Source organism: Ovis canadensis, chromosome 14 (genome assembly GCF_042477335.2).
Source record: "Ovis canadensis isolate MfBH-ARS-UI-01 breed Bighorn chromosome 14, ARS-UI_OviCan_v2, whole genome shotgun sequence".
NCBI lineage: Eukaryota > Metazoa > Chordata > Mammalia > Artiodactyla > Bovidae > Ovis > Ovis canadensis.
The window spans coordinates 16383323-16396377 of record NC_091258.1 but is presented as its reverse complement, the minus strand read 5'-3'; the positions used below and the strand labels follow the sequence as shown (position 1 = coordinate 16396377).

The 13055-nt window shown below is 39.9% G+C and overlaps 1 non-coding gene across 1 annotated transcript; it reads left to right on the top strand.

The window, feature by feature from the left end:
• Positions 1–6089: 6089 nt before the first annotated feature.
• On the top strand, positions 6090–6161 carry TRNAS-GGA (transfer RNA serine (anticodon GGA)). The gene has a single exon. It is a non-coding gene; the product is annotated as a tRNA-Ser (tRNA).
• The last annotated feature ends 6894 nt before the right edge of the window (positions 6162–13055 follow it).

Sequence of the window (13055 nt, the reverse complement as noted above, 5' to 3'; positions counted from 1 at the left end):
AAGCTGAGAAATGCAAGTAGAAAGATTTTGCTCTTAGAGGGCTACACAAGTCTCTTTAATGTATTACTTTGAAAAGTGCCATTTGGAGGTGGGGGTGGGGAGTTGTTTAGTAGGAACAGGCTTTCAGATTTGCAAAACAAAAAAGTTCTGTTTCATGACAAGGTGAATATACTTAACATATTGAGTTGTACACTGTTTTAAAGTCAAACTAGGTATCACGGATAACAGAATTATAGGCATATTTTCCCCGAATTACAACCAACTGAACACTGTTCTTTAAAAAAACAAAAAAATGGTTCTACACAAAAAGATAAATAAATAATGTGCATGTGTGTGATTTTAAAACTTTAGGTTCACATGAACATTCTTATGTTTTCCTCTTTAACCAACACAATTGTGTCTAATGTTACTGTGCCTAAGACACTTGCACAGGCTATTTAATCTGAGCGTGCTGTCTTTCTAAACTCTGGTGTACAACATTTCTTGACTGGAGTCCTAGGCTATTGAGGCAGAGTGCAGACCTGTGGCAGTGTGGGTGGGTGTGAGGAGGGAGACGGGGGTTTGGAAGGGAGGGTACACGTGAGATGCAAGAGAAGACAGAAGACTCCAGGACTCAAAACGCAGGATTTCAATTCCTCTTTAACCAGAAAGCTCTGATTTCATCTGGTACATATTGGGTGCCAGGTGAGAGGTCACTAGAAAACAAAAACTTCTATGGGTTTTAAAAGTTTGAGAAACATGGTTTTAAACACCAAAAGACAAGGAGACGGAATAGCGCATGCTTATTATCTGCCAGGGAACTATGCTAGGCCTTTTTAAAGTGCAGGTATTGTTTGTTTAATTTTCACAGGAAATTTAAGACAGAGTTATTGTTATCTAATTTTGCTGAGAGAAAATATGCCTCAATTACATTAATTAAGTCAGGCAGAATCACACTGCTTATAGGAAAAGTAAGGCATTTGATAAACAAGCCTGCTTTCATACCGGGTTTTATAACTCTTCTGTTACCTTTTTCTAAATATAATTTAATACATTTTACGAAGTATCTTCGCTAATTGACAGATTTCTCATCATCGATTCTGTGGAAGATGTCATTTTTTGTTCTGAATCAAGGTATCTTGAAAGAACAAGCTCGCCACAAATTCAGGAAGAAGGACCTATGTTTCTAGGCAGAAAACTGATGACTTTAGCTAGAAACTCGGGGGTTCGTTTCACTGAGATAAATTTTTATAAAAACAAAATCATAAAAAAATTTTCTTTACAACTTAGCTATTTTGGGAGTAAGAAACTTGATTATTTTGCTTTCGTTGCACAAAGAGGAAAGGCCAAGGGCAAAGAACATTGCTGAAGTCCCTGATACAAGTTCCATGATATTTAGCTTGCTGATTTACTTCCGGGTTTATGGCCATGCATGCAGTTTTGTCACATAAATTCGCATATAAATTATCTTATAAATAAATTATTCAGAGACAAACTCTTGGAATTTGATGTTTATGATTTTTGTTTCTCTTGGACAAATCATAGCATCATGGTTCAGCGTCTGCTCTACATTTTTATTACTGATAGCTTTCCACTCTTGGGGGGGAAAACTGAAGTAACAAAATATAAGGGACACAATCAACAAAAAATAAGTCCCATAAATCCTAAAATTTTTTGTCTCTATCACTGTGCAACCAAAGACAGAATAGCTCTGTGTTCTATAACGATACAGGTACATGATCGTGATGATTCAACAAAGGGAAGGGGAAAGGGCAATCTCAAACCAAAGCAAAGAATTTTGAATGTAATGCCTTCGCTTGCAGTCTCACACAGGCACCGACAAAAGTGCCATTTGTGGTGGGGAGGGGGGCATGTTTTAAGAAAAGAAAATAGCTTTTCAAAGGCTGTTTCTCGCTTTAAATGTTGTTTAAAAGCTTTTTAAAACGAAGCTTTTTTCTTCTCCTTAGGCATCAACAGGAGATAATTGCCTTAGCATGCTTTTAAATAATCCTGTTTAACACACAAAGTAGCATGGAAGCCCAAGCTTGGAAAACCTTTTACTTAACTGGATTGTGTGGGTGTGGATCTGGGGTCAGACAGAGAATCTCTCTACAAATAACAACACTTCAGATTTTCTTTTAGGATGATTTTTAAAAATTTTATCTTTTAAATTGTCAAACAGTAAAATTGACTCTTTCCTTTTTTCTGGTGAACACATCTGTGGATTTTAACACATATATAGATTCATGTTACTACCACTATGATCAGAATACAGAATAATTCTATCACCCCCGGAGGTGGGGGCGGGGGCGGAGAACCTATGCTATCCTTTTATAAGTCATAAAAGTTTATAGGTCAACTTTCTCTTTCCCAGTAAGCCCTGGTAAGCTGCTGATCTGTTCATCACATGCCTCCATCTTTCTGAGAATGTCAGATAGAGTCCAACATGTTTTGTCTGTGACTAAGGAAATAAGAAGGAAATGACGGAGGGTGAGGTGCTTGGATGGCATCCTACTCAAGGGACATGAATTTGAGTAAATTCCAGGAGATACTAAAGGACAAGGAAGCCTGGCGTGCTGCCATCCATGGGGTTGCAAAGAATAGGACATAACTGAGCAACTGAACAACAACAAAGAGAAAAGACCAACTTGCAAGTTCATGACACTTGAGGGGTGTCATGATTCTTTCTGCACAGAAAATGACCTGAGGAAATGAGATCAGTTGTGAAATACAAAACACTTGAGCCATCTCTGGCAGCTGCTTACCCACTGTCCTTTTTTCATAAAGTACTTTTATTTATCTATTTTTGGCTGTGCTGGGTCTTTGCTGCACCAGCTTTCTCTCTAGTTGTGGCAAGTGGGGCTGCCCTCCAGTTGCGGTGCCCCGGCTCTCATTGCGGCGGCTTCTCTTGCTGTGGAGCACAGGCTCTAGGGTGCGTGGGCTTCAGGGGTTGAGGCTCCCAAGTTCTAGAGCACAATCTCAATAGTTGTGGCATGTGGGCTTAGCTGCTCTGGGACATGTGGGATCTGCCGAGATCAGGGATCAAATCTGTGTCTCCTGCTTTGGCAGGTGGATTCTGAGCCACCAGAGAAGCCCTATCCATTGTTGTTTAAACCCTTGGAAGGATGCGTGGGGACCTAGGCAAATTAGAACAGGGGGACATCCTTCTACGGAGGCAGAGCATTCAAGTTGTGCAGTGGCTGTGAGTTATGAGATCAGGACTAGAGGCATCCACCCACTCTTTTGAATAACCACTGCATTAGTAGGCAGGATAAACTCTTGGGCATTTTTGTCACTCCAGCCTGCACTGAGCCCTTTCTTATCTGCAGCAAACCAGAACATGTTACAGTGCCACGTGGATAAGAAGAAGAAAATCAAGCAGCTTCATCTTAAAGCTGAAATCTAAATTTCCATTTCATTTAAATATAGTTGACCTTAAGGTTTATTAATTTTACTCTTCATTTTGAGAAATTTTAGGAAATGATATAAACCTAAATTAGCAAAAGATATTCAACTATTTTTAACATAATGAAAGAGCTGTATGAGTCAGTTTCATAGTATTTTACAACCTAGAAAATAAAAACATTTTAGATCCTATTTGAGACATCCTCCCCCTCCAAAATTTAATACTGTAATGATTCTAACTAGATTGTATGAATTTTAGCATTGTAAAATGTTATGCATTCCTTGTTTTAGACTGGGCTAGGGTGAGCAGATGTTCAACAATTTGAAGTCTGTTTAGAATCTTCCTACCTGCTGGGTTTAATTTCAGAAGGAAGCAACATTCTTGAAGATAGACAAAATGTTATTTGTTCCTTTATCCATATACCATGTTGCATTTCCAGCCCTGCTTATGGCAGGTCATTTCTAGTATACATAAAATCTAATTGTAATCCTTAGAAGGAATGGGTAAATTCTGTTCCTGTGTCTGGTAAATAAAATATTATGAAAATCATTTGAGGTATACAGCATGTACATATTGATGCCTGGTTTTGAGCTGAAAATAAAAGCCCATACATTTTCTACTCTATTAAATAAATGCAAAGGCCTTTAAAAGAGTATTTATTCACCTTCTTTATAAGTTTGCCAAATACAAAATTAAATTATTTTACACCAATTTTATACCAATACAGATACTAGTGTATTCTAATTTTCTGTGCTTAGATTGCTAAAATACTTTCTATGCACACGCTTATGCTTATGATGAAAAATGGCTGGCTTCCTTTTACTTATTCTGTTCACCTCAGTGTCTGTATTACTGAATTGGTTGAGCTCTCCACTACCATGTTGAATGATGTGATGATAGCAGGCCTCCTTGTTTTATTCTCTTTCTTAAAATGAAATCTTTGGTACTTCAATATTAATGATTATTTAGGATTTTATAGGTTCATACTACAGAAGCTTCTTTGGAGCACACTCTCATGCTCTGTGACAACCAAGGGGGTGGAATGGGATGAAAGGAGGGGGGATGTATGTATGGTTATGATTGACATTGTAAAAAAAGTTCTATAAATGTTTAAGATACTTAAAGATATATAAATAGTTTGCAACACCTGAACCTACTTGGATCTTGATACAAACAGTTAAAAAATGACACAATTGGTGCAATCAAAATTCTAATAAGCTATTTTGTCAATACTGACAAATTGATTCTCAAGTTTTATAGAGAGAAGCAGAAGACCTAGAATAACTAACACAGTATCGAAGGAGAAGAACAAAGCGGGAAGACTGACACTACCTGACTCCACAAGTCTCTATAGAGCTACCATAATCAAGTTCTTGCGGTACTGGCCAAAGAAAAGGCAAACACATCAACGGAACAGGACAGAGTCCAGAAACAAACCCACACAAATAAAGTCAAATCATCTTTGACAAAGGAGCAGAGGCAATACAATGGAGAAAAGATGGTCTTTTCAACAAATAGTTCTGGAACAACTGGACATCCACCTACAAAAACAAAACAAAACAAAACAAAACACAAAAACCCTCTAGAATCCAGACACAGTCCCAACACTCCACAAAAATCAGCTCACAGTGAATCAGATACAAATGTAAAATGAAAAACTATAAAACTCCTAGAAGATAACATAAAAGAAAATCTTGATAACTTTCCGTATATCAATGTACATTTGTTGTACAAAATCAATTGTATTTTTAGACACAATACTAAAGGTATGGTTCACAAAAGAAGCAATTTGCAAGCTGGAATTCATTAAAATACAAAATGTCAAGAGAATGAGAAAACAAGCCAAAGACTGGGAGAAAATATTTGCAAAAGTTATATCTAATAAAGGACTGCTATTCAAAATATACAAAAAACTGTTCAAACACAACAATACAGAAACAATTTAAAAATGGCCAAAAACTTTAACAGTTACCTCAGACAGAAGATACACAGATGGGAAATAAGTGTATAAAAAAACATTCAACATCATCTGATATTAGGGAATTGCAAATTAAACCGATAATGACAGACAACACACCTATTAGAAAGGCCAAAATCCAGAACACTGAAAACCCCCAATACTGGTAAGGATATGGAATATAGGCTCTCTTATTCATTTCTGGTGGGAATGCAAAATGGGACAGTCACTTTAGAAGTTAGCTGGTCAGTTTCCTACAAAACTATACATAATCATACCATGTGATCCAGCAATCACATTCCTTGGTATTTACTCAAATGAACTGAAACCTCTGGCCAAACAAAACTTATGTTTTGCACATGGATGTTTATAGTAGCTTTATTCATAACTGCCAAAACTTGGAAGGAATAACAATGCACTTTAGTAGATGAATGTATGAATAAACTGGTATAATCCAGTCAGCACTGAAAAGAAATGAGCTACCAAGCAATGAAAAGACACAGAGAAATCTTAAATGCATTTTGCTCACTTACCGAAGCCAATTTGAAAAGACTGCATACTGTATGGTTCCAACTGTATGACATGCCTGAAAAGACAAAATTATGGAGAGAGTGAAAAATCAGTGGTTGGCAGGAAGGAAGGGATAAATATGCAGAGGACAGAGAATTTTTAGAGGAGTAAAACTATTCTGTATGGTAATATAGGTCGTTAGACATTTGTCCAAACCCACAGAATGCACAGGGAGCTTCCCTGGTGGCTCAGAGGTTAAAGCGTCTGCCTGGAATGCGGGAGACCCAGGTTCGATCCCTGGGTCGGGAACATCCCCTGGAGAAAGAAATGGCAACCCACTCTAGTACTTCTGCCTGGAGAATCCCATGGAGGGAGGAGCCTGGTAGGCTACAGTCCATGGGGTTGCTAAGAGTCAGACACGACTGAGCAACTTTCTTTCACTTTCACTTTCACAGAATGCACAACCGCAAATATAAGCACTAATGCAAACGATGAGTTTTGGGTGATCATGTGTTAATGCAGGTTCATCAGCTGTAACAAAAACACCACTCTGTGAAGGATGTTGATACTGGGGGAGGCTGTGAGTGTGTTAGAACATGGTTATGTGGAAATTCTCGGTGTTTTCTACTCAACTTTTAGATATTTACTATTTCTCTGGAGATTTCACATTTCACATTTTCAGTTTTCATCATTTTTATGGAAGGCACTTGTGTTATTTCAGTTCTTCGTTGAAATAAGTATTAAAAGAGAATATATTCATCCTTTGAAGAGCATGTACCCATATTTTAGGAGGAATGTATAAATCTGCTTCTACTTCTTCATAAATACATAAAAATGGTGATACCATACTATGAAGTGTTATATACTGCCAAAATTTTCATTGTCCTTAGAAGTTTAATGTATAAACAAATCTTTACATGTCTGGAGGAATTCAATTTCTCTTTCTTTTCTCTAGCCTTTGAGGGACACCATTCAAGGTCCTGAATGGTCCCTGGTAGATGCCATTGTTTACATCTGCTTCAGTTAATGTCCAACCTAAAACAAGAACCCGTTATCTGAATTCTTGCTTGGGTATTTATTTTTCGTATCTGAAAGTAAGATGCTTTCTTGCTTTTTGTGTGTTTATTATAAACGAAGGTCAGGATGGAGCTCTATAATTTGCTGCAACTGTCATGGGCTGCTACAGCTATACAACATGTAAATCCCCTGGCGGCTGTTTAGCTGTGACAAAACCTCACTTTGAAAAATAAGGATACTGGACTCTCAACTTTTAACCAGGCTTCAGTGTCAAGGGCCGTAATACACTTGCAATATGGAAACGTCTCATCATACCAAGGCTCCTGAACCTCAATCAGGAGGTGAGAGAAAATCAAAGCCCAGTTTTTATCCTTATTTGTGCCAATCACCACTTTGGTCATGAAACGCCCAGCCAGTATGAGTAAGTGAACTATTGGTGAATCAATCCAAACTAAAATGTTAAAATTATGTCTGAGTTCTTTCCTTCCAATCCAGTTGTTCAAATATCTAGTCTGAATTTAAGATGAGGAAAAAACTTCCAACAAGTTGGGAAGGTATAGAAAGGTAGCACTTATTTGAAAGTTAGGAACTTTCTCCAATGAATGGAAATAAAAGTATGTTACTGAAACTCCAAGGAAAGAAATGTAATTTCACCATACTACTGGGCTCTATACCAAGTGTCAGCTACATAGTCAGGTTCACGTCAAGAACATTCTTTAGTGTTCCAATAGTTGGAACAATTGCTGACCTAGTATTTTTTGCCCTTGCTCCTGCTTACCAGTCTTCATCTCACCCAGGTTTTAGATCTATCATTTTACATGCCAGTAATAGGCAACTTAAAAACATTTGCCCTTGGGACACTAGGCCTGAAACACGTGCCCCACAAATTATCACATCAGACTCTTCTTACCCTGCATACTAGGCCTAACCCATTAGCTTTTAAAAGCACGTCATACGACCCTGTATGCAAGACAGGGAAAGAGACACAGATGTGTATAACGGACCTTTGGACTCAGAGGGAGAGGGAGAGGGTGGGATGATTTGGGAGAATGACATTCTAACATGTATACTATCATGTAAGAATTGAATCGCCAGTCTATGTCTGACGCAGGATGCAGCATGCTTGGGGCTGGTGCATGGGGATGACCCAGAGAGACGTTATGGGGAGGGAGGTGGGAGGGGGGTTCATGTTTGGGAACGCATGCAAGAATTAAAGATATTAAAATTTAAAAAATAAATAAATAAATAAATAAAAGCACGTCATACTATCCAAAACAGTCACCACCCATTGCCACAGCTAATCACCTTGTAGAAAACTGTTTTACTTACTTAAAAGCACTGATTGTTTTACATGTGATTTTATCGATTTATCATGTATGCATTTTGTGTGGATTTCAGGAAGGCAAGGTACCAGCCCATTTGATGCATCTTTCCTAACTCAGAAGCTGCCACACTAACAGTTCAGTTCAGTTCAGTTGAGTTCAGTCGCTCAGTCGTGTCCAACTCTTTGTGACCCTATGAATCACAGCACGCCAGGCCTCTCTGTCCGTCACCATCTACCGGAGTTCACTCAGACTCAAGTCCTTCAAGTCCATGGTGCCATCCAGCCATCTCATCCTCTGTCATCCCCTTCCCCTCTTGCCCCCAATCCCTCGCGGCATCAGAGTCTTTTCCAATGACTCAACTCTTCGCATGAGGTGGCCAAAGTACTGGAGTTTCACCTTTAGCATCACTCCTTCCAAAGAAATCAAAGGGTTGATCTCCTTCAGAATGGACTGGCTGGATCTCCTTGCAGTCCAAGGGACTCTCGAGTCTTCTCCAACACCACACTTCAAAAGCATGAATTCTTCAGCGCTCAGCCTTCTTCACAGTCCAACTCTCACATCCATACATGACCACAGGAAAAACCATAGCCTTGACTAGACGGACCTTAGTCGGCAAAGTAATGTCTCTGCTTTTGAATATACTATCTAGGTAGCTCATAACTTTTCTTCCAAGCAGTAAGCGTCTTTTAATTTCATGGCTGCAGTCACCATCTGCAGTGATTTTGGAGCTCCAAAAAATAAAGTCTGACACTGTTTCTACTGTTTCCCCATCTATTTGCCATGAAGTGATGGGACCGGATGCCATGATGTTCATTTTCTGCATATTGAGCTTTAAGCCAACTTTTTCACTCTCCTCTTTCACTTTCATCAAAAGGCTTTTTAGTTCCTCTTCACTTTCTGCCATAAGGGTGGTGTCATCTGCATATCTGAGGTTATTGATATTTCTCCTGGCAATCTTGATTCCAGCTTGGGTTTCTTCCAGTCCAGCGTTTCTCATGATGTACTCTGCATATAAGTTAAATAAGCACGGTGACAACATACAGCCTTGACGTACTCCTTTTCCTATTTGGAACCAATCTGTTGTTCCATGTCCGGTTCTAACTGTTGCTTCCTGACCTGCATACAGGTTTCTCAAGAGGCAGGTTAGGTGGTCTGGTATTCCCATCTCTCCCAGAATTTTCCACAGTTTATTGTGATCCACACAGTCAAAGGCATTGGCATAGTCCATAAAGCAGAAATAGATGTTTTTCTGGAACTCTCTTGCTTTTTGATGATCCAGCGGATGTTGGCAATTTGATCTCTGGTTCCTCTGCCTTTTCTAAAACCAGCTTGAACATCAGGGAGTTCACAGTTCACGTATTGCTGAAGGCTGGCTAGGAGAATTTTGAGCATTACTTTACTAGCATGTGAGATGAGTGCAATTGTGCAGTAGTTTGAGCATTCTTTGGCATTGCCTTTCTTTGGGATTGGAATGAAAACTGACCTTTTCCAGTCCTGTGGCCACTGCTGAGTTTTTCAAATTTGCTGGCATATTAAGTGCAGCACTTTCACAACATCATCTTTCAGGATTTGAAACAGTTCAACTGGAATTCCATCACCTCCACTAGCTTTGTAGTGATGCTTTCTAAGGCCCACTTGACTCCACATTCCAAGATGTCTGGCTCTAGATTAGTGATCACATCATCATGGTTATCTAGGTGGTGAAGATCTTTTTTGTACAGTTCTTCCATGTATTCTTGCCACCTCTTCTTAATCTCTTCTGCTTCTGTTAGGTCCATACCATTTCTGTCCTTTATCGAGCCCATCTTTGCATGAAATGTTCCCTTGGTATCTCTAATTTTATTGAAGAGATCTCTAGTCTTTCCCATTCTGTTCTTTCCCTCTATTTCTTTGCATTGATTGCTGAAGAAGGCTTTCTTATCTCTCCTTGCTATTCTTTGGAACTCTGCATTCAGATGCTTATATCTTTTCTTTTCTCCTTTGCTTTTTGCCTCTATTCTTTTCACAGCTATTTGTAAGGCCTCCTCAGACAGCCATTTTGCTTTTTTGCATTTTTTTCCCATGGGGATGGTCTTGATCCCTGTCTCTTGTACAATGTCATGAACCTCATTCCATAGTTCATCAGGCACTCTATCTATCAGATCTAGGCCCTTAAATCAATTTCTCACTTCCACTGTATAATCATAAGGGATATGATTTAGGTCATACCTGAATGGTCTAGTGGTTTTCCCTACTTTCTTCAATTTGAGTCTGAATTTGGTAGTAAGGAGTTCATGATCTGAGCCACAGTCAGCTCCTGGTCTTGTTTTTGTTGACTGTATAGAGCTTCTCCATCTTTGGCTGCAAAGAATATAATCAGTCTGATTTCGGTGTTGACCATCTGGTGATGTCCATGTGGAGAGTCTTCTCTTGTCTTGTTGGAAGAGGGTGTTTGCTATGACTAGTGCATTTTCTTGGCAAAATTCTATTAGTCTTTGCTCTGCTTCATTCTGCATTCCAAGGCCAAATTTGCCTGTTACTCTAGGTGTTTCCTGACTTCCTACTTTTGCATTCCAGTCCCCTATAATGAAAAGGACATCTTTTTTGGGTGTTAGTTCTAAAAGGTCTTGTAGTTCTTCATTGAACCGTTCAACTTCAGCTTCTTCAGTGTTACTGGTTGGGGCATAGACTTGGATTACCGTGATATTGAATGGTTTGCCTTGGAGATGAACAGAGATCATTCTGTCGTTTTTGAGATTGCATCCAAGTACTGCATTTCGGACTCTTTGATTGACCATGATGGCTACTCCATTTCTTCTGAGGGATTCCAGCCCGCAGTAGTAGATATAATGGTCATCTGAGTTAAATTCACCCATTCCAGTCCATTTTAGTTCGCTGATTCCTAGAATATCGACGTTCACCCTTGCCATCTCTTCTTTGACCACTTCCAATTCGCCTTGATTCATGGACCTGACATTCCAGGTTCCTATGCAATATTGCTCTTTACAGCATCGGACCTTGCTTCTATCACCAGTCACATCCAAAATGGGGTATTGTTTTTGCTTTGGCTCCATCCCTCCATGCCTGCCACACTGACAGGCAAACTGTCAATACAGAGTAAATATTAGTTAAACAAATACGATAATTTACAAACAGCATAGAAGATGTAATAAGGGTCACAAAACAGGGTGTAACTTAACAGACTGGTTCCAAACAGGACAAGGAGTACGTCAAGGCTGTATATTGTCACCCTGCTTATTTAATTTCTATGCAGAGTACATCATGAGAAACGCTGGGCTGGATAAAGCACAAGCTGGAATCACGATTGCCAGGAGAAATATCAACAACCTCAGATATGCAGATGACACCACCCTTATGGCAGAGAGTGAAGAGGAACTAAAAAGTCTCTTGATGAAAGTGAAAGAGAAGAGTGAAAAAGTTGGCTTACAGTTCAACATTCAGAAAACGAAGATCATGGCATCCGGATCCACCACTTCATGGGAAATAGATGGGGAAACAGTGGAAACAGTTTCAGATTTTATATTTTGGGCTCCAAAATCACTGCCGATGGTGATTGCAGCCATGAAATTAAAAGATTCTTACTCCTTGGAAGGAAAGTTACGACCAACCTAGATAGCATATTCAAAGGCAGAGACATTACTTTGCCTACTAAGGTCCGTCTAGTCAAGGCTATGATTTCTCCAGTGGTCATGTATGGATGTGATAGTTGGACTGTGAAGAAAGCTGAGTGCCAAAGAATTGATGCTTTTGAACTGTGGTGTTGGAGAAGACTCTTGAGAGTCCCCTGGACTGCAAAGAGATCCAACCAGTCCATTCTGAAGGAGATCAGTCCTGGGTGTTCATTGGAAGGAATGATACTAAAGCTGAAACTCCAATACTTTGGCCACCTCATGCAAACTGTTGACTCACTGGAAAGACCCTGATGCTAGGAGGGATTGGAGGCAGGAGGAAAAGGGGATGACAGAGGATGAGATGGCTGGATGGCATCACTGACTCGATGGACATGAGTTTGAGTAAACTCCGGGAGTTGGTGATAGACAGGGAAGCCTGGCATGCTGCGATTCATGGGGTCGCAAAGAGTCAGACACAACTGAGCAACTGAACTGAACTGAAGAAAAATGAAAGTTACAGCTGACAATTCTTAGAAGATGGGCATTAGTGACGAGAATGAGAGAATCATGAGATTGATAATAACACTTCCGAAAAGAGGGCACTGATGAGGCAGGACTTCTGGAATCGAGGTGTGTGAAGCTCTGCAAAATCTCTCCCCCAAAAGCAACTACACAGCTGGACAAAATTGACCAAAATAATTTCAGTGCTCTGGAGAGCAACCAGAGGTATATTTTTTAAGTGGAGAAGAGTTCACTGAAGAAAAACTACCAAACCTGAGGCGAAAACAGTGGGACCTGATGGAGTTTTACCTTGGGGCAGTTTTGATCTGCCCCTCTTCTACCTTCAGTTCAGTTCAGTTCAGTTCAGTCACTCAGTCGTGTCCGACTCTTTGTGACCCCATGAATCGCAGCACGCCAGGCCTCCCTATCCATCACCATCTCCCAGAGTTCACTCAGACTCACGTCCATCGAGTCCGTGATGCCATCCAGCCATCTCATCCTCGGTCGTCCCCTTCTCCTCCTGCCCCCAATCCCTCCCAGCATCAGAGTCTTTTCCAATGAGTCAACTCTTCGCATGAGGTGGCCAAAGTACTGGAGTTTCAGCTTTAGCATCATTCCTTCCAAAGAAATCCCAGGGCTGATCTCCTCAGAATGGACTGCTTGGATCTCCTTGCAGTCCAAGGGACTCTCAAGAGTCTTCTCCAACACCACAGTTCAAAAGCATCAATTCTTCAGTGCTCAGCCTTCTT